The sequence below is a fragment of the Panthera onca genome, chromosome B2, assembly GCF_046562875.1.
Source record: "Panthera onca isolate mPanOnc1 chromosome B2, mPanOnc1 haplotype 2, whole genome shotgun sequence".
NCBI classification, from domain to species: domain Eukaryota; kingdom Metazoa; phylum Chordata; class Mammalia; order Carnivora; family Felidae; genus Panthera; species Panthera onca.
This window is the reverse complement of record NC_138343.1, coordinates 9,143,017-9,165,755: the sequence shown is the minus strand read 5'-3', so window position 1 is coordinate 9,165,755 and position 22,739 is coordinate 9,143,017. Positions and strand designations below refer to the sequence as shown.

Genomic DNA, 22,739 nt, shown 5'->3' with positions numbered 1-22,739 from the left:
CATGGGAAATTCACAAATGGTACTGGGTGGTGCAAGGTTATCCCACCAGCCACTCTTCCTCCAAGTTCAGCTCACCAAACATACACTGGGTGTCCAGTTGGTAAAAGGCACCTGCCAAGAGTTGGATTAAAAAAAAATTATTATAGATATATAGATATAGATACAGATATAGATACAGATAGAGATACAGATATAGACATAGATAGATATAGGATCTCACCCTCCCTCTGGCACCCACGGCAATCGGCTCATGCTGGCCAACTGCACCCACCATGGCGTGTGTTGTGGCCAAAGTATCTGTGGACAGGTCATCTCTGCTAGTAGACTGTGTCCTCCTTGAACAAAGGAGCCTTACCCAGTTGACCTCTGCGTTGCCCAGAAAACACACTCCTTGGGTTGTTTCAACAAACCTCCAAGGTAAACTGATGTCCTCCAACCCACTTCAGTTTTCCCCCATAGTCCTCTCCCAACCACATCCCACTACCCTTGGTCTCCCCAGATGACCTGTCCATCATTCCCCACACGGCCCTGCAATATTCCATCTTTGTTCACTCCCATCATCTCTCTGAGACACCCCAGCACACACTCTCAGACACACCCTCAGGGGCGGCTCCCTAACCTCTTCCTGCTCCAATGAACACCACTGGCTGTGGATTGTGTACACCCCACTCTCCCACCGTCACAGAATCGGCTTCTCTAGTTTTTTTGCTAAGTAAACTCAAGAGTTGTCTGTACTTGGTGTATCTGCCAACAAAATTCCACCCTGAATTGCCTTAAACATGGTGTGAATTTCTGGCCTGTAAATATGGCACCCACTCTCCCTCCTACCATTTAACAAATACCAATTATTTGGGTTGTTTTTTTTTTCCATTTCAAAACATAGAGTATATCCATGGACAAGTGAATTTAATGAAAACTTCACTTAATAAATGGCATCTCTTATGTAAACTCATAAAAGGTTTTCAAATTAGAGGTATAGAAAGGCTTCATTAGAATTTTTTTTTTTTTTTTTTTTTTTTTTTTTGCAGTGAAGAAAGGTAATTTATTGGTATGGCACCACCCAGGAGAATGGGGAGCTAATGCTCAAAAGTCCCAGAATCCCTGGTGGCTTGCAAGTGAGGGTTTTTTTTTTGTTTTGTTTTGTTTTTTTGTTTTTTTGTGATTGTGGTGGTTGTTGTCTCTCATCATGATAAGTGTACTCTTTACTCCCCATCCCCTATTTCATCCATCCCCCTACCCACCTCCCCTCTGGTAACCATCAGTTTGTTCTCTAGAGTTAAGAGTCTGTTTCTTGGTTTGTCTCTTTTTTTTTTTTCCTTTGCTCATTTGTTTTGTTTCTTAAATTCTACCTAAGAGTGAAATCATAGGGTATTTGTCTTTCTCTGACTGACTTTTTTCACTGAGCAGAATACTCTCTAGCTCCATACATGTTGTTGCAAATGGCAAGATTTCATTCTTTTTTAAGGCTACGTAACATTCCATTATATATATGTCACTTGTTTTTTGTTTTTTTGTTTTTTTAGAGACAGCAAGCAGAGAAGAAGGGCAGAGGGAGAGAGAGAATCTGAAGCAGGCTACACACTTAGTGCGGAGCCCAGCGCACAATCCCACGACCCTGGGACCATGACCTGAGCTGAAATCAAGAGTCAGATGCTCAACTGACTGAGCCACCCAGGCACATAAATTAATTATTCCATTAATTTATGTGTCCATTTTTATGACAGTACCACACTGTTTTAATCACTACCATTTTGTAATACAACTTGAAATCTGGAATTGTGATACCTCCAGTTGTGTTTTTCTTTTTCAAGATTGCTTGAAGGTCTTTCAAGGTCTTTTTTCATTCCACACAAAGTTTCGGATTGCTTGTTCTAGTTCTGTGAAGAATGCTGTTGGTATTTTGATAGGGATTCCATTAAATGTGTAGGCTGCTTTGAGTAGTATAGACATTTTAACAATATTTGTTCTGCCAACCCATGAGCATGGAATGTCTTTCCATTTCTTTGCATCATCTTGAATTTTTTAAATCAGTGTTTTATAGTTTTCAGAGTAGACATCTTTCACCTCTTTGGCTTATTCCTATGTATCTTTTCTGACCATAATGCTATAAAACTAGAAATCAACCCCAAGAAAAATTCTGGAAAGAGCACAAATACACGGAGGTTAAATAATATGCTACTAAACAATGGATGGGTCAACCAAGAAATCACAGAAGAAATAAAAAATTACATGGAAACAAATGAAAATCAAAACACACCAGTCCAAAATCTTTGGGATGCAGCAAAAGTGGTTCTAAGAGGGAAGTTTATAGCAATACAGGCCTACCTCAAGAAGCAAGAAAAATCTCAAATAAACAACCTTACATCTAAAGGAGCTACAAAAAGAATAAACAAAACCAAGCCCGGCAAAAGGAAGGAAAAAGTAAAGATCAGAACAGAAAGAAATGATACAGAAACTAAAAAAATAACAGAGTAGATCGATGAAACCAGGAGATGGTTCTTGGAAAAGATCAACAAAATTGATAAATCTCTATCCAGACTCATCAAAAGAGAGAGAGAGAGACTGCGCACAACAGAGGACCCAAATAAACAAAACTGCTAATGAAAGAGAAGAAATAACAACCAACACCACAGAAATACAAACAAATGTAACAGAATACTATGAAAACCTATATACCAACAAATTGGACAACTTAGAAGAAATGGATAAATTCCTAGAAACATATAACCTACCAAAACTAAAGCAGGAAGAATAGAAAATTCTAACATACCAATTGCCAGTAATGAAATTGAGTCAGTTATCAAAAAACTCCCAAAATACAAAAGTCCAGGACCAAATGGCTTCACAGGTAAATCTTACTAAACATTTAAAGAGTAAATACTTATTCTTCTCAAACTGTTCCAAAAAATAAAAGAGGAAAGAAAACTCCCAAATTGATTTTATGAGGCCAACATTACCCTAATACCAAAACTAGACAAAGACGCCACACAAAAAAAGAGAACTACAGGACAGTATCTCTCATAAATATAGATACAAAAATCCTCAATAAGATATCAGGAAACCAAATCCAACAATGCATTTTAAAAAACCATACACCACAATCAAGTGGAATTTGTTCCTGGGATACAAGGATGGTTTAATATTTGCAAAACAATCAACGTGATACATCACATCAATAAGAGAAGGGATAAAAGCCATTTATCAATCACTCCAATAGATTCAGAAACAGCATTTGACAAAGCTCCTGAGCAAAGTAGGTTTAGAGAGAACTTATCTCAACATAATAAAAGCCATACATGAAAAACCCACAGCAAACATCCTACTCAATGGTGAAAAACTGAGTCTTTCCTCTGACATCAGGAACAAGACAAGGATGTCTACTCTCACCACTTTTACTCAACATGGTGTTGGAAGTCCTAACCATAGCAATCAGACAACAGAAAGAAATAAAAGGCATCCAGACTGGTAAGGAAGACGTAAAACGGTCACTATTTGCAAATGACATACTATTATATATAGAAAACCCTAAAGACTCCACCAAAAAACTATTAGAATTGATAAATGAACTCAGTAAGATCACAAGATATGAAATCAATGTACAGAAATCTGTCACACTCCTACACGCTAATAATGAAACAGCAGAAAGAGAAATTACGAAAACAATCCCACTTACAGGTACACCAAAAACGATAAAATATCTGGAACTTAAAATTTAAGAATTAAAGTTTAATGTAGTCAAAACTGAGTTTAATAAGACCTATAATTAAAAGAGAATAAAGTAGCAAATGATTACCTTGGGCCAATCAGCTTTAGGCAGTGCTAACAGCATGCTAAAAATAGAAACCAGGTGGATTTATTAACCTTGCCTCTTGCCTACTTGTCAGTCGCCAAAGTACTTGCCTGTTGAGGGCATTTCCCAGCTGGGTGGCTGCTGCAGATGAATTATGAGTGACACTCTGGCGACAAAAGAGGCCTCCCTGGCCACTGCTGTGGTGACGCCTTCCTCAAGTTCCGCCAAAGACAAGTGTTGTCAGAGCCTCCAAAAAGGGAGAGGACTAGAGGTCTCAGCTAGAGGAGGCATAATATCCTGGCCCATGTCAAATGCCCACCATGCAACCTCTCCTTTCCTCTTCTTTTTAAACTGTATTTTCCTGGGGCACCCGGCTGGCTCAGTCGGTTGAGCATCCAACTCTTGATTTTGGCTCAGATCATAATCCCAGGGTCATGGGATCAAGCCCCACATCTGGCTCTGTGCTGAGTATGGAACCTGCTTGAGATTCTCTCTCTCTCTCTCTCTCTCTCTCTCTCTCTCTCTCTCTCTCTCTCCCTCCTCCTCCTCCTCCTCCTCTCTCTCTCCTCTCTCCACCCCTCTCCCCTGCTTGTGTTCTCTCTCTCTCTCTAAAAAAAAACCAATAATAAATAACTAAATAAAATGTATTTCTTATCGCCTCCCTTCTGTCCTCTCCTTCTTCCCGCCCCACTTAATTCTACTTTCTCTTTCTGGCCTTCTCTCTCCATCTAGTCCTCCTCTCTTGCACGCTAAAGTGGATCCAGACATTTATTCAATTGAACAAACAATCCCACAGAGCTTGTGTGGGTCCAGGCATTGTGCTACATGCTACACTTGGTAGGAAAACAGCAAGTGCCTTGGCCCCCACCTTCTTGAGAAAGGGGTGAAGCGAGGCCAACAGACAACTCAAGCAAGAGGCATCGCTGATCCTCACACATGGGAGACACAAACCTTATGAGCATCAGAGAGAGCTCATATCTGCATGGGAATGAGAAGTTAAAGAAGCAGTCATGCTAAGAGGACACTGTGCATGTAGAGCACAATTAAAGGGCACAGGTACATATATTTACCATCTCGTGCCTTGGATTACTAGGAGATTATTTTACAGCCACAGTGAATTTAAGGAAGGGATAGCAGCACACACAACCTCTCATAAACAAGTTGGTGTGATAGGATATAGCCTAGATTTTAAGTCAGGGGGACGTGGATTTAAGTCCCTGCTCTCTTCCACAGACCTGGGTGACCCTGAACAAATTACTCCAATTCCTCAGTCATAAGACGGTAGTATCGACCTACTTTTAGGGTTGCTACAAGAATTTGAGTATTTACTCAAATCAAAGGTTATTCAAACCTTTCCAGGCCAATAACCTTTCCCCCTGGGCCCACTCATAATCAAAGACTTTTCCTTGCTAGAACACTGGGCAGAAACCCTCTCCATTTTCTCCTCCCCTCACTCAGTCTGCCCAAGGGAGGGTATGATTGACACTAGGGGGACCCTTGCTTCCTAGAAGGGAGGGAGCAGTGCCTTCAGAGTCTGGACTCTCTCCTGAGATGCCTTCCCGAAGGCTGCTCAGTCTTCCACTCCTCTTCCCACCAAGGGGCAAGCCCCCCAGGCAGCTGCTCAACCTGCCACTGGGATAGATCAGCTCAATCCAGGTTTGTGGGAGCTTCTCGTTAGCCCCAGAGCCATACTGACATCTCCAGTTTAGCTTTCCCAGTATCAAAGCTGATATCCAGCAGCCTGAGACCTATGAGTATTTCTCAATTGATTCACAGCCCATAGGAAGGGGTGAAAATGGAACGAACCCTCACATCCCAACCATTATTGTAACCCTGGAACATAATGAATAAGTTATCATTGATGGAGGAAAACCTCGGAAAACACAATGGAAAGGACTGGTGTGACATTTACCAAAACAAGTTGACATACAGCACTCTTCAGTCGTTGAAAGTCCCCTGGCCTTATCATTCGCTTCTCTCCAGAGAGGTGAGGCTATGACTACAGCCAAAGAGAATTCCCTGTCCTCTGCTCCCCTTCATTACTCTCTCACTCAAGGTATCTGGCAGGCAGCCCTGTCCTTGAGGCTGGAATGTAACTAAAATAAACGATAATTTAATCCACGGTACTATGACCTACCCGGAAAAGATAATGTGTTTACAGAAAGGGGAGGTCTGCAAGGATTCTATTAAACAACAAAAGAAAAAGAAAAAAAATTTTGAGTACGTCAATACGCTACGGGTGAACAGGTACCACAACTAGGTGGCCCAGGTACCAAATATGATGCAACGGGGTCCATCTGACTAACATGGCTCAATCACCATGACCATGATGCCCACCCAACTGACTCCCTTTACTTCTGATTATACTTGCAATTTGTAGGAAAAGTTTCCTACATGGGATGTGAATGGAATGACTACCCAACATCAGGATTTCTGCCCTGCATGTCAATTGTATTAGCCACAGTGAACGGATAAAAAGGTATTCTGTTTGGTTGGTGTCCATCCCTGAGTCCCATCAAGTCTAAGTACCCCAACAAAAATCAAGACTCTAGACTAACTAGCAAAGTTAAGAACAGGACCCTGAAGAGCTGTGACTCCACCAAGTTATTGCTGTTCCCCAAAAGGGTTGCCACCCGGCTCCAAAACCTTTGCCATTACTTGCCCTAAAATTGAAAGGTACTTTAGGAACGCCGGGGGTCTCCAGCCAGTACCTCACAGCAAGATGTGCAGGAAGAGGGCCACCGGTGAGGGCACGCTAGGGGGCTGTTCAGGTGCTGGCACTGACAGGAAGTCCAGCCTGGCCGGCAAAAGCCGGGTCTGATGATCACAGCATCCCCGGTCATCCTGCAGACGGTCATCTTGCAGGGACAGGAGGAGGATGGGACACTGTCTGCAGTGAAGCCATCCACAAGAAGTGGACAGAGACTAGCTAGCAGCAACCCAGGGTTAGAAGCCCATCCTGGCAGAAAGGCAGACAAGGCAACGCCCCCCTGGAAAGCAGGACCCTCGTCACTTAGCCAAGGCTGATGGCCGGGCCTCAATCGCTAGATGGTAAGCAGCCCCCACGTGTCTGTAATTATTTGTTTGTGGGCCCATATTCTGGCTAAGTTTGAGTTCTCTACAGGCAAAGAGGAAGTTTTACTCATCTTTGTAAGCCTAGCACCTAGGACAGTGCCCAACAGAGAAAGATCGGTAACCTGCCCAAGGCGTCCCAGGCAGTTCATCCCAGCTCAGTCCTGGCTCCCTGCCTTCACCTGCTGCTTCACATCAATAAGTGATTGGGAGGAAGGAAATGGGGGTGAGAGGGCTGGAATTTGCTGGAAGCTTCGGCACCCACAGGTACTCTATCTTCACCACACCCCTCCCTGCCCCCAGAACAAGAGTCAAAAGCTTTTCCACGTGATTGAAGACAAAATCAGCTTTTCTTGATTTGCATATAAGTGAGACCATACAGTATTCGTCTTTGTCCGACTCATCTCCCCTAGCAGAGTGTCCTCAACATTCATCCATGTTGTCACAAATGGCAGGATTTCCTTCTCTTTTGGGGGGATAATATTCCACTGTATGTATCTTTACAGTGGAATATATATATATATATATATATATATATATATATATATATGTGTGTGTGTGTGTGTGTGTATAATCATTATCCATTCATCCATCAATGGACACCTTGGTTGTTTCCAGGTCTTGGCTATTATGAATAACGCCACAATGAACATGGGGGTGCAGTTATCTCTTCCAGATAGTGATTTGATTTCCTCTGTGTATATACTTGGAAAAGGGATTGCTGGATCACAGAGTAGTTCTATTTTTAGGATTCTGAGAAATCTCCATACTGCTCTCCATAGTGGCTGCACAAGCAGGGAGTCCATTTTCAGTGGTGCTTCTGGTCTACCATTCCGACTGTCCTCACTCTCCAGTCCCAAGCACTTAAAAACCCATGTGCCCTGATTTTCATCACCATTCCTAAAACCCAGGGTGAGGGAATGAGAAACAGAAAGAGAGGCTAAGGAGGGGAGGGGAGGGGAGAGGAGGGAAGGGGAGGGAAGGGGAGGGAAGGGGCGGGAAGAGGAGGGAAGGGGAGGGAAGGGGAGGGAAGGGGAGGGAAGGGGAGGGAAGGGGAGGGGGAAGTAAAGGAGGAGGGAAGACAGAGAGAGAGGGAGGCAGGCTGTAGTGGGACTATGTGGAAACATAAGAGCTTGATGTTTGGAATAAGTTGACTGCACAAGCTCTTCCCCGGCTGGCCACTGGCCTGAATCAGGACTCATAGACACCAGCCTAAACTCCCATGGCTTTGAGGCAGGGCCCTGGGGCAGCCCTTGAAGAAGGAGCACAAACAAGAATATTCTATCAAAGGCACATCTCAGACAATGTAAACGGGTTTAAACTCTAACCGGGTCTGGGACTTAAGAAAACCACATGAGAAAAAAGTCACTGACTTCTGAAAGTAAATAAACTAACCAGAAATTGAGAAGAAAACCACAGAGACTAGAGTTATTCCCAATGATCGATTTCTAGTTAATGAACGAGTTCCACATTTGGAAATGTGGAAAGAAAAGGAGAAGCCATTCAGCTTTAAGCAAAACCTTGCGACGTGTAAACATGGTTATAAAACTATTTACCAAGTTGTTTGGAAACACTGACTTCAAACTTAAACATCTTGGGGATAAAAATAACCTATGTTTATTCCTCTGAAACATCTCTGGCCATCACAATTTGCTCATTTCAGATATCAACCATAAAGTCCTCCCAAGGACATAAGACAGGATTCCTAGGGCGTCTGGAATGTTTCAACACCAGCAACTCCATTTGCAATAACCATTTAATTCAAAGGCCTCGCCTTCTTATCGTGGGCACGTCTTATTAATTCTGAAGACACGAACAAGGTAGTAAGCAGCCACAGGGGAAAGCGCACAGACATTGGGATGAGACAACCAGTTCTGCCACTAGCCAGCTGGGTGTCCTTGGGCAAGTGATCTAATCTCAATGAGCCTAGCTCTTGTCTACCAAATGAGGACGGGAATAAGATTGTCATTAGGATAATTCTGAAAACCCCATGACAAAATTATATGTGACATATTTTTTGCACACGGCCAAATGGCTCCTCCACGCACACTTCATGGGGAGTGTTCTCCGGGTTGAGTCTCTGCGCTGGGGTCCTGCAGAGCACCCCTCTCCTTCTCACTTCTCCTGTGAAAACAGTTCCAGATTCCTATTTTTACAAATTTAAAATAACGTCCAAAACCAGAAGAGATTCAGCAACCTCCATCTCCAACACAGACGAGAAGAAAGAAAAGAGAGTCACATCACTAAGAGGGAGACTCCTGGATTAATTCATACAAAGCAGTAAGCAGAAACAGAATCATTTCCATCGGTCAGGGCAAGAAAGGAAGAAACTTAACAGAACACTGGTTTTCTTCCTACATTTAAAAGTGAAATGGGAACACCATATGGAGCATAAGAGGCCACCCCGAGAACCTGAAGAACACCCAGAGAAAAAGGACTCGGGGGGTATTCAGACACGCCTTGGAGTTGAGTTGGAAGGAGACACGGCAGGCTAAGAACAGTAAACACACGCATACCCGCACATACGAAGGCTGGCTCTGCCTGAGAAATAGTAAGTTGCCCGATCACCAGGGAAGACTGGAATTCCCAAGTGCGCAAAACTTCACAAGTCCCTCAAGGAGCCAATGCTCAGACGAGCCTTTACACAGTACTCAAGGCTATTTATGCTCTGGAAAGTCACGCTTCCTCCTCAAGGCAGCCGGCATATCCCCAGCAGCTCCTGAACGGAACATGGAATCTTTAAATTCCTAAGAGTCCCAGACGAGGACTTCGTAGGAAATTCTGACTCCGAAAGATCAAGGGTGGGACCCGGGCATCCCTGGGTTTCCAAAGCCACCCAGATGGTTCTGATGGTGACTGCTGGTTAGGAATGAGTGCCGTAGACCACGGACACTCTGAACCACCGCGGGTGCCTTAGGCCCGTCGGATGTGCCTTTCGGACACACTGAGCCCAATCCCAACCTTTTGAAGCTCCCATCCACTTCACTCTTTCCGAACAATAAACACCGATAAATTAGTTTCCACATTTTCACCCAAAATCCAAAGCCAAGGCTATTCAGCAGGAGCACCCCACCTTCTTCCCATCTCCACGCTGAAGCGAGTCAAGTCCATCCCTACCTCCTGGGTGGAGAGCGGACCTTCTCTCGGGGTCCTCAGCTGACCAGGGGTTTGACCTCATCCCTCCTGACATTCAGTCCACTCTGCACCACCACGTCGGTCAGCTTCTTCTCCCCAGGTTTCGACTTCACTGCTGTCTTCAAACAAGGACAACTCCCCTCTGTCTTAAAAAACAAAACCAAACTCCCCTTGATCCTTCCCGCCATTGTTTCTTGTCTCTCTTCTTCAAAGTCCCCAGATTTCTCTCTTGAGTGGTCTACACAGACATCCATTTCCTCCCACCTCAGGCCCCTGTAACACCGTCCCCCGCCCCTCCCCCATCTCCAAGCTACTCGGCTCAATTACCTTTTCCTGGCTCCCCAGTGTGCACGGTGCTCAGCAGGATCAGTCGCCAGGGCAAACTGAGTCTCCGTGGTCTCAGGTCACCCCCTCTGCCCTCCCCCAACTTCACACCTTTTCTGGCTTCATCTGCCCCCAGATGCCAGTGATCTCCAAACCTCCAACTTCTCAGCTCTGATGGCTCACAGCTCGCTTTCCCTTCGGGACATGTCCATTTTGAAATCCTGCTCTCATCTCAACGTGGCCCAAGCAGAAGTCACATTGTAAATCAACCTCTATTTCCAGTTTCCTCATTCCTGTCAAAAGTAGTCCCATTTGCCTAGATACTCAAAACCCCCAGTGCATAACAGCCCCGTCTTCCTCCTCTTCTGACATCTTCCTCTGCAACCCTATTAGGTTCACAACTGGGTGAGCCACAAAGTAACCGCCACATCACCCGTCATCTTGCACAACTACGTCATCCCTTTGGGTCTTGAAGCTCTTTCTTTTTATAGATTTTAAATGCCAAAATACTATGGCTGTTAAACACACACACACAGATGTAAAATTTTAAAGTTTCCTTCACCCTTCCCAATAATCTGGATGATTATTGCGAGGGTCAAAGCCACTGGGATGAGACCACTAGCTACATTTTGGTAACTATCATTCCAGAACTAAAGACAGAGAGAGAAAGAAAGAGCATATTGATTTTTTTTTTAATTTAAATGGGAGATGGGATCATAATATACATGCTGTTCAGCAACTTGCTTTTACTCAGTGTGATAGATATCTTTCAATCTGCCTTCCTTCTAATATTTGTATATGTTCCATTAAATAGCATAATTTAATCTGTTCCTCTACTGCTTAACATTTAGAGATCTTACGATCTTTTTTTTTTTAATTTTATTTTAATTTTTTTTCAACGTTTTTTATTTATTTTTGGGACAGAGAGAGACAGAGCATGAACGGGGGAGGGGCAGAGAGAGAGGGAGACACAGAATCGGAAACAGGCTCCAGGCTCCGAGCCATCAGCCCAGAGCCTGACGCGGGGCTCGAACTCACGAACCGCGAGATCGTGACCTGGCTGAAGTCGGACGCTTAACCGACTGCGCCACCCAGGAGCCCCTAATTTTATTTTAAAAAGAGAGAGAACACAAGTGGGGGAGAGGGTAAGAGCTGGAGAAAGGAAGAGAGAGAGAGAAAGAGAGTCTCGGGCAGGCTCCACACTCAGCACAGAGCCTGACACGGAGCTCTACCCACGACCCTGTGATCATGACCTTGAGCCAAAATCAAGGTTCAGATGCTCAACCAACTGAGCCCCAGACATCCTGGGCTCTCATGATCTTTAAGTGCCTACTGAGAAACTTTGCTCCTCAAACCACTGACTTATTTGGCAATTAATACTAAAACAAGAATCACATGGAGTGGCAGCTGGGCACGAAACAGAACTCAGGACACGCGTGTAGGGACGTCAGGAAAGGAAGGGTGTAGTTCCTGAAGACAGGCACCATCATCATACAGCCTCTGCTTGAATCCTGCCGGGGATGGGGACTCGTGAACTCCACTGGTCATCAATTCTTTTATCTATGCAACGCACAGCAATAAGGAATTTTATGACGAATTTTATGACCTACCTCCCTAAAGCTTCTGTCCAATGAGTTTAACTCTGCTAAGGACACAGAATAACTATATTCTTCAAATATCTGAAAACTGCTATCCTATCATTCCTAAGGCTTTTAACTTAAACACCCCTTCTTCCTCAACAATCCTCATATGAATTAGCTTCCTGCTCACCTTCCGTCAGCCATGCCTCAGTTTTCCAGTGTCCTTCTTAAAAGCTAACAGCTTTGGGGAGCTGTGACTACACCACACAGCGTGATCTGCTGTGACCACCTGCTCTTGCACAGGAGAGCAAGACATGTCTCCTGGGTCACTGTACCCCACTGCACAAGCCAAATGGGGCAGCTGCAAAATTGCTTTGTATTCTATCTAGTTCATTCCCAGATTTACCAAATATTCCCCTAATGATTCCTGTTTTGAGGCTGCCATACCCTTAGACATAAAATACAAGAGTGGATAAGAGTCCAGGGTTGGAACCCTAAATTCCTGGGTCAAAATCCATGGGATCTTACACAAGTCACATACCCTTCTGTTTTTTTCCGGGAAAATATTATTTACCACATAGGGTTGTGGTGTGGCTTACACGAGATCATCCATGCCGAGTGTTTAGCACAGCATATAGGAAGCACTCACTGTAAAAAGTTTTATTTATAGCTAGATAAGCATGACGACCAGAAGCTGAAAGGAGAAATAATGCCATAAGGTGGAATAAGTATACCTATGGCCCATACTCCCTCGGGAATCAAGCTGCATTTTCCTTTCTATCCGAAGAGAACTTGTATCTTTTATATACCCAACTGTCTGATAAATAAGCAAAAAAAACTGTGTCTCACTATCTGCTTTAGAAGACAGCTGATTTTCTTAATATTCCCACATGCAAAGCCATGCTGGTGGCTGTGAACACACCCCAACTAACAACCCCAGCATTTTCAGATGATAAGTAATGTTTACCTGATAAGAAGTTCTTTCACACTTCCTAGGTACACGAAACCTACTCATATATCAGCTTAGATCTCACGGTCAAAAAAAAAAAAAAAAAAAGCTTTCCTTCCACCCGTCACCGTATCTTTACTCACTCCTCCCTCTGCCCCATCTTTTCTGCCTTGAAGTACCCTAAATTCCTTCCTCCCCAGCACCTGCAACGGCAGGTCTTTTCTTCCATTCACCGGATATTAGCCGAACACCACCCACACCCATCTCGCTGAAGTTCTGTGCTGTGACACTGGCATCCCTATTAGATTCAGAAGTGTGATGGAGCTGGCGATGGGGAAATGACAGCAAATGACACCGACCTGTTTCCTGACCGGTCTGCACACCCGTTCCCAGGGGATCACCTACCTCACCTGATATTCACAACAACCCCTCACTGTAGATATTATTGGCTTGTTTTACAAATCAGGAATCAAGCTCAGAACGTCTAAATAGCTTGTCCAATACGTATCTAATAAATACTGGCTCTCAGCTTAGAACCCAGCTCCCCCACATGCTATTCCACCTTTCTTCCTACTCCCCTAGAGCCAGGTGAGTTCACAGGACAGATCTCAGAGGGAACCCCAAACATCAATTGCGCAGCGTGTGTCTAAACTCTAGTCTCCTTTTATACAGCTAGTATTCCATTGTTCCTTATAAGATTTTTGCATGGATTCTTGTGGCTTCATCAATATGTGCTGTTTGCATGGAGAAGTGAGTAGCAGAAGAGCATTTCCAAGGAGGAACTATCTCAGTGAGCGATGGTGAGTGCATGGAGAGCTTGGTTTGGGGTGGTTCTGTTGTCTGATGTTACAAGAGAAATATTTACCTTATGAAACAACCATTCATTCGCTAAAGTCACCTGATTTGGAGCCTGAGGAGTCAGGATGAACCAAAAATCCCTCCCACCTTTACTGAAAGTAACTTAGACACATGCAAAGATTTTCATAAATCGAACCTTACAGTAAAAAGTAATTCTAAAGCACGAACATGGACCAGCAGAACTGCACGTTTTCTTTCCATGTTTCTGACTAGGAAATTTTCTAAAAACATACTGGTCCCAACTTCCATTTCTGACAATATGAGGAGTTCAACGTTCACAGTGACAGCACAACTAACAATCCTACTTTAAATACAAAAAGCATCCGGGTGGGGGGATGGGTAAAAAAAGGTGAAGGGGATTAAGGGTACACTTGTGATGAGCACTGAGAAATGTACAGAACTGGTGAATCACTATACTGCACACCTGAAACGAATACAACACTGTATATTAGTAAGTAAAAAAAATGAAAAGCTGGGGTACCCGGGTGGCTCAGTTGGTTAAGTCCCCAACTCTTGATTTCAGCTCAGGTCATGATCTCATAGTTCATGGGATGGAGTCCCAAATAGGGCTCTGTGCTGACAGCAGATTCTCTCTCTCCTTCTCTCTCTGCCCCTCCCCCACACTTTCTCTCTCTCTCTCTCTCTCAATCTCTCTCTCTCTCTCCTTCTCTCCCTCCCTCCCTCTCTGTTTCTTCCTAACTCTCAAAATAAATAAAAACTAAAAAAACCTGATGCTTTTTTTATGTTTATTTATTTATTTTTGATAGAGAGCGCGAGCAAGCAGGGGAGGGGCACAGAGAGCGGGGACAGAGGATCTGAAGCGGGCTCTACTTTGACAGCTTCAAGGCTGATAGTAGTGAGCCCAACGTGGGGCTTGAACCCACAAATCACGAAATCGTGACCTGAGCTGAAGCTGGATGCCCGACTGACTGAGCTACCCAGGCACCCCGAAAAAAAGCATCAGTTTTTAAATAGACCTTATTTTTTTAGAACAGTTTTAGATTTACACAAAATTACAAAGACATTGCAGAGAAATTCCACACACCCTGCAGTTTCCCCTTACATCTTACATCGTATGGCAATTTGCCACAGTTAACGAACCAATGTTGATACACTAGTATTAACTAAAATACATACTTCATTCAGATTCCCTTAGTTTTTACGTAATGCTCATTTTCTGTCCCAGGATCCCATCCAGGAAACCACATGACATTTCATTGTCACGTCTCCTTAGGCTCCTCTTGGTTATGACAGTTTCTCAAACTTTCCTTGTTTTTGATGACCTTGACACTTTGAGGAGTACTAGTCTGGTATTTTGTGAACTCCCTCAACTCATGTTTGTCTGAGGTTTTTCTCATAATTAGAAGAGGGTTATGGGTTTTGCAAAGGACGATCGCAGAAATAAAGTGCCACTTTCCCCACACCGTATTAAGGGGAACATACTACCAGTATAATTATCACTGTGGCTACTGACCTTTGTCACATGGCTGAGGTCATGTTTGTTAGGTTCCTGCACTGTACATTCACTCTGCCCCACCTTCCCTTTCCACACCATCCTTTTGGAAGGAAGTCACAACGCACAGCCCACACTTGCAGAGTGGAAAGTTACACCACCAGTATCATTTGGAATTCTTCCGCAAGGAAGAATTCTTCTGCAAGGAGATTTGTCTATTTTGCCCCATGTATTCACTTATTCAATTATTTTATACCAGTAGGAACTCAGTGATGTTCATTCTATACTTTGGCTTATCATCGGTAGATGATAGACCTATAATTTCTACTTCTTGATACTCCTACAATTTAAGCCTTCTTTACTTTGTTGCTCAAATCTTTCTACCTCTAGTCATTCGGACCTTCTCACCATGAGCTTTTGTTCTGGTTTTGGAGAAAAGTATCAGAAACCAACATGTGGGGACAGGCGTCCTCACCGCTAACGGAGTGTCACTGCCTGCAGACCCTTTCAGCTGAAAGCGCAAGGAACTATGTGTACACACTAACTCTGGAACATACACACATCTATAAATACTCCTACGTGCTGCCATCTATATTTGTTAAGCTAAACATGAGCTCATATTGCCACGCTTGATCATTTTCATGCACAGCTGAACTGGTGGGAAAATTCCTCAGAAGCCAGAAATGCAAGAAAGCAGAAATCAGACGTGTAGGATATCTGGCATGTGCTCCAGACAGTCCAGAGCCTGGGCACCAGAGACCAGGCAGGCAGGCTGAGAACGGAGAGACGGGAGCAAGAACTGGAGACTCGGCAAAAAGTGAAGACGCGTCTTGAAGTCAGGACTGCTCCGTAAGTCCTGAAAGGCAACGGCTAACTAGGGAAAACCGCCTTCCCCACAGCCAAGACAGTGGGGTGTGTGTTCATAGGGGCGCGACTCTCGGTGGACAGCCGAAACGTGCAAAGACTCCCCTGAGAATGAGAGTTTGGAGGCCTAAATTTACATGCCCTGTATGGCCCAAAAAAAAAAAAAAAAAAAAAAAAAAGTCCAAAGCAGAAAGTACGATTTAAGTGAGCCTGGATTGGGAATACTCCCAGGTGTCCCGGCAGAAGGGGAACCCAAATGTTTTTTTTTGTTTTGTTTTGTTTTGTTTTGTTTTGTTTTTAATTTTTTTTTCAACGTTTTTAATTTATTTTTGGGACAGAGAGAGACATAGCATGAACGGGGGAGGGGCAGAGAGAGAGGGAGACACAGAATCGGAAACAGGCTCCAGGCTCCGAGCCATCAGCCCAGAGCCTGACGCGGGGCTCGAACTCACGGACCGCGAGATCGTGACCTGGCTGAAGTCGGACGCTTAACCGACTGCGCCACCCAGGCGCCCCCCAAATGTTTTTTAAAAGGGCTGCGCTTTAAAGCCAGGTCTCAAAACATCCCCACAGTTGAAGTACAACAGAGCAACGATGCATGAGCACCCAATCAAAAATCACCAAAGACCCTTGAAGAGTGAAGAAGCCAATCACAAAGACACATATTATATGACTGCACTTACAGGAAACAGCCAGGATAGGTCAATCTATAGAGAGAGAATGTAGGTTAGGGGTTGCCAGGGACTGGGAGGGGCAGACACGGAGAGGCAGGATTTAGGAAGAAACAGGAACTGCTAATGACATGGGCCTTTCTCTGGGGTGGGGGACAGAAATGTTCCAAAATTAGCTTGTGACAATGGTTACACAACTCTGTGACTATACTAAAAAACATTTTGAACCGTATACTTTATTTTTTTTTTTTCAACTTTTTTTTTTTTTTTTTTTAAATCTTTGGGACAGAGAGAGACAGAGCATGAACGGGGGAGGGGCAGAGAGAGAGGGAGACACAGAATCGGAAACAGGCTCCAGGCTCCGAGCCATCAGCCCAGAGCCTGACACGGGGCTCGAACTCACGGACCGCGAGATCGTGACCTGGCTGAAGTCGGACGCTTAACCGACTGCGCCACCCAGGCGCCCCTTGAACCGTATACTTTAAATGAGTGAACTGTAAGGTACAGGACCCTGGAATAAAAAGAGCGCATGAATGGAAAATTTGGTGAAATTCAAAAACTCTGGAATTTATTTAATAGTTATATATTCGCGTTGGCTTTTTGTCATTTTGACAGATGTACCACGTACGATGTTGACGCTGGGGAAAACTGGGTGAGGCATACATAAAAACTCCCTGTGCTATCGTTACAACTTTTCTATAAATCTAAAATTATTCCAAAACGGTAAGTTTTTTTTTTTAATTACCAAAGAATGTGACCCATCTATTACGAAGCAAAGGGCCATCTTTAAAAGATGTGCAAGTCTTTTCTTAAAATACTGCTAAGACCTTGGTACCTTTCACTTGAGTTTATGAGGGCTGATTACAAAATAATACAACAAAGGCCACCACATTCAAGGCCTTTGTGGGGAAACGAGGTGCGTTAGTGGTACACCCCACTTATGGTCACCTACCCTGCATTTTAAGGTCTTCACTGATGGCTCTCCATGATCTGTGGCTTTGGCTATCCTTAGTCACTTTTTCACCTGAGGTTATTTCCTTCTGTGTAGCAAACTTCACGTAATTGTCAAGTTCAATTGTTCTTAGAACCATTTTCGCTGCTCTTTTCTACCTTCTCCAATTCTTCTGGAAACTGCAACAGAGGACCAAAGCTAGACACGCATTAGTCTAATAAAAGTTTCAAGGCTGCCAAGTACACAAGATCTGGCTTTCCAGCTCTCATACAAACTTATAAGTGGTCAGTTTCGAAACAGTTTCATAGCCTACTACCTGCCTTAAAATTCTCTCCGCGGTTTCAGCTCTCAAAGGGGCACACTTATAATTCCTCATTCGTTGGTATGAAGAAATTGAGCCCCAACCTAAATCCTGAGGAAATGATTTTTAGTTTACAGCCACATTCTGCCCTTCCTTTAACCTAAGATAGCAGAACTGGCAATCAGATAAAGATATGTCTAAAGATGCTCTAAATGCTTCAGTAGAAAGATAAACACCACGTAAGTCAACTTCAGTTTTGCAGCTTAGTAAAGCTAACTATAAAACTGAGGTAAATGTTAGCTCAATGAGGCTGAGATTACAAAAATAAATGTAAAATAGTCTACCACTATACTCTTTTGTAAACTCCACCATTACATGAAAAACAAAAAATTAAAAATCATTTTGTCCTTTCCTCCACATAAACTGACTCTCGGAATATAATTTCATAGAAATGCTGGTTTTCTCCCCTTCCGTTAAATAATCTGCAGGCAAATGAACATGTATTGTTTGGAGAAGAATGGAGAAGGGAAGAAAAACAGCTCAACAAGCCCTAGCAGACAAGAAACAGCCACGCTGCTTTACATGATCTTTTTTCTAGAGTAAAGCACCCCAATTCCTAAATTCTGATTTTACACTAAAAAAGGGGTGCAGTGGTCAGGGTCAGGCCACCCCGAGATGGGGCCACTTTGGCATAAAGATTGTTTTGACTTAAAAGCAATCCAAACTGCAGATGCAGAAAAATCTCCTTCCCTCCCCCTCCACTGTGTAAATTTACATTGGAAAAGACAGCTAGTACCAGAAAGAGAGCTATGAACAGAGATTCCTCTTTACTGAAGAAATTTATTTGCATAGCAGGACAACCTTTGTTTTCTCAACATCTCCTCACCTTCCTGCTAATGGTCATCCTCCCCTTTGTATCTCCAGACCTTACCCCTCTCCTTAGCTCAGGAGGTCACAAAATAAGCTTTATGTGGCCTGAGTGTCTTCGGAATTTTCATGTCTGTGCAGATTCCTCATACATATGCTATTAGATTTGATTTTCTCCCGTTAATCTGTCTCATGTAAATTTCATTCTTAGTCCAGCTAGAAGGACTCTGAAAGTCATAGAAAATTTCCTCCACCTCAACAGATGAAAGAAGAGAAATGATTCCAGAACCCCAAAGGCTAACTCAATTCAGCCAACATTCACCAAAAGGCACACATTGCATTTGCAGAAGAAAAAAAGTAAAATGTACATGTAGAATCCTATTACCTACAGCCACCAAAAAGTGGAAAATAAAGAGTCTTGGTTTGTAGGCTTTACCTTCAAAAAAGTGTTTCTTTACAGGGCACCTGGGTGGCTCACTCAGCTGAGTGTCTGACTTCGGCTCAGGTCACGATCTCACCGTTCATGAGTTCAAGCCCCGTGTCGGGCCCTGTACCGACAGCTCAGAGCCTGGGGCCGGCTTCAGATTCCGTGTTGCTCTCTCTCCCTACCCCTCCCCCATTTGCACTCTGTCTGTCTCTCTTTCAAAAATAAATAAACATTTAAAAAAATTTTTTTTAATAAAAAATTTTAAAAAACCAAAAACAAGCCTTCCTTGCTAAGATTCTGGAAGAACAGAATTTTAGGGCTGAACAGGTTTTCAGCAGATGGGCATACCAAGAGTTCTGACGAGGTACAGCCGACACCAGTTAGAGACAGAGCCATTTTCATCCCTGGGACTTGAGGATTGCAGGGGTCTTTAATATTCTTATACCTCAGTCCAGAGTGGACTTCTCTCCATGTGAGGAGAAACTGGAAACAAACCCCAATTTCTCTCCCCACCATGTGTGCTACTGGAAGGGGACCTTGGTGCTCCCCATTGTTAAGCAGGAGAGAGCAGACCCAAATTGGGAGTCACTTATGCTAAGCCCCAATCGGCAAAGACTTAATACCTAGCCTAGCTGTAGTTTTGATTACCCAGGAATGTAAAAAAATTATTTATTTACTTACTTCAAGAAAGAGAGAAAGCGAGCAAGCAGGGGAGGAGCAGAGAGAGAGGGAGAGGGAGAATCCCAAGCAGGTTCTGCACTATCAGCACAGACCCCAACGCGAGGCTCGAACTCATGGGGCTTGAACTCATGAACCATGAGATCATGACCTGAGCTGAAATTCAGTCAGGTACTTAGCCAACTGAGCCACCCAAGTGCCCCGCCCCCCCGCCCCCAGGATATAAGCTTTAACTAATCAGCTCAGAATTACCTGGTCAGCACCAATGCAATAATCCCACCAGAGAGACCGTTCAAGTCCCCTTAGGAAGGGGACCTTGCCTGGAACAATGCATTCTTTGCTAATAATTTCCTTTTTCCGCACCCTTTTTGCATTTAAAAGTCTTCCCCTGGGTAGCCAGTTGCGTGACTCTTGATATCAGCTCAGGTCATAATCTCACCGTTCACGGTGTCAAGCCCCCTGTCAATCCCAAGCAGGTGCACAGCCTGCTTGCGATTCTTTCTCTCCCTCCCTCTCCCTCTCCTCTCTCTCTCTCAAAATAAATACGTAAACATTTAAAATTTTTCTCCTTTTCTACGGCTTGTCGGAGCTCCTTCCAATCGCTTAAATGGGGTGCTGCCCAACTCATGAAAGGCTGCATAAAGCCAATTTGATCTTTAAGTTTACCCAGTTGAATGTGTGCTGTTTAATACCACAGTCCTCGGGAATGAGAACATAGGAGGGGGCGCCAGCGTGGGAAGCCCCGTCCCCGACCTCCTCTCCCACCATGACTGGCACTCCATGCTCTTGCTAAGGGGCAAGGCAGTTCCTGGAAACAGAAACAGAACTCTCAGAAAAGGCGGAAAGCAAGTCAAATGTCACAGGAGCTCTGTATATACAGATACAAATCACTCCTAGGAGACACTAAGTTTAAAAAAAAAAAAAAAAAAAAAAAAAAGGCAAGGAGTGGAAGAACTGTCTACTCTCAGAAAAACAGGCAAAGAGATTCTGCACACACGTATGCACAGCCCATCTCGGAAAGGACGTCACTGGCTGCCAGTGGGGAGGCGATCTGGGCAGCTGCAAAGTAAGGGGCAGGGGGAGTGTGGGAAGGGACCCTTCATTATATCCTCTTTTCTGCCTTGTGCTTTTGATACTAAGCATATAAGCTACCTAGGCAGAAAACGAATTTTTTTTTACTGTACTTTTACAATGTAAAAACCACAGGGGCGCCTAGGTGGCTCAACTGGTTAAGCGTCCGACTTCGGCTCAGGTCATGATCTCACAGTTCGTGGGTTCGAGCCCCGCGTTGCGTTCTGTTGCTGACAGCTCAGAGCCTGGAGCCTGCTTCGGATTCTGGGTCTCCCTCTGCCCCTCCCCCGCTCATGCTCTGTCTCTCTCTGTCTCTAAAAATCAACATTTAAAAAGATTTAAAAATGAAGTAACATAAAAGCCACAAAATTAATTTCAAATTAACTTTTAAAATTTAAACAAATAAATAAAACTAAATAAAAACAAAGACAGGGTAAAACATAATGCCAGAAAAAAAAAAAAAAAAAAAGAAGTTTTAACTCTATGACATTCATAATGAAACCACTTCATGAAATTTCACAGAAGGACTTCTGAATTTAGCCAAAGTTCCTCTAGACCTAGTTCCTCTAGGCCTTAGCAACCTTCTGGTGTCTACCTTTGCTGACAAATTAAAGCTACAGAATGATGAATGCGACAAATCAGGGGCTGGGAGGAGATGAACTACAGTCTTTGTGATTTTAATTACTTGTTTGACCTCAGAATTTAGAACCACGGGGACAAAAACTGTTCAAAGGTTACCCCCTCCCTCGAGGACCTGAGTTCTGTGCTGGTGTTTGGTAAACAAGCCTGCGAATGGACTCTTTGTAATAATAAGATGGTTGGGAAACCCCCAGCACTATCAGCCCAGAAATCTGAATTCAACACTTAAAACCGCTTTCGTGCTGTTATGGGCTTTGAAAACCAATTTGGAGTCCGATTGATTACTAACGCATAAAAGATGAACCGCTGACAACTTGAGGAAGTTGTAACCACAGCCCCACTGTTACAAGGAACTGGATATCTGATTCACCAAGGGCACGTCTTCGGGAGAACCAGAAAGCACATTACAAAGAGGTTAAAGAGTTCATCGTGGGGGAGATGGTCACATTTCTTAAGCCCAAAGGGACAGAGGTCTTTTCATAAAGCACATTTTTCAGCTGTACAAACTACCTGAAGTTAACTTTTCCCACCGAGTATTACACTGATCCTTGGCGAAATTGCTAGAAATAGCCATTAATACGGCCACAGCAAGTTTCTCCTTTATCTTGTTTACTGAAAGGGTTGACTTACTTAAAATAGAAAGCTTCTGGAAGGCACACAACCAAGTTCTGTTATTAAATTACACATATGGAATTCCTTTTACAAGTTGCTACTACAAAACATAATTCCAGATTGTCTCTCCTTAGAATCTTTTTCAGAAACCTTTCTTTATAAATGTAATTCGGAGGCCATGCTGCAAAACACTTGGGTATAGGGCATCTTTTACACACGACACCTGATTGTAGGCTGCTGCGGGAAACGTCCACATTTTGCCCACACAAATCCGAGAAAACAGGCCCAAAACTGATATTAATAATCCCAAGGAATGCATACCTCAACCCCACATAATACAACTGGGAATGGAGAATTTAAACAAGGCAAGGCTAATTTCAAACTATCAGCAACCGGGTCCTTCATTAACTTTCCAATCAGATATCAGGCCTACGAATCTGAAATGCAGGTTCCAAATAACAAACAGACCTAACCAGTTGGTAAAAAGAGCTGGCTC

The 22,739-nt window shown here is 43.7% G+C and overlaps 1 protein-coding gene across 3 annotated transcripts in view; it reads right to left on the bottom strand.

The window, feature by feature from the left end:
• Window positions 1–22,739, bottom strand: part of MBOAT1 (membrane bound glycerophospholipid O-acyltransferase 1) — a 107,036-nt gene that overhangs the window by 73,528 nt on the left and 10,769 nt on the right. The window lies entirely within an intron of this gene.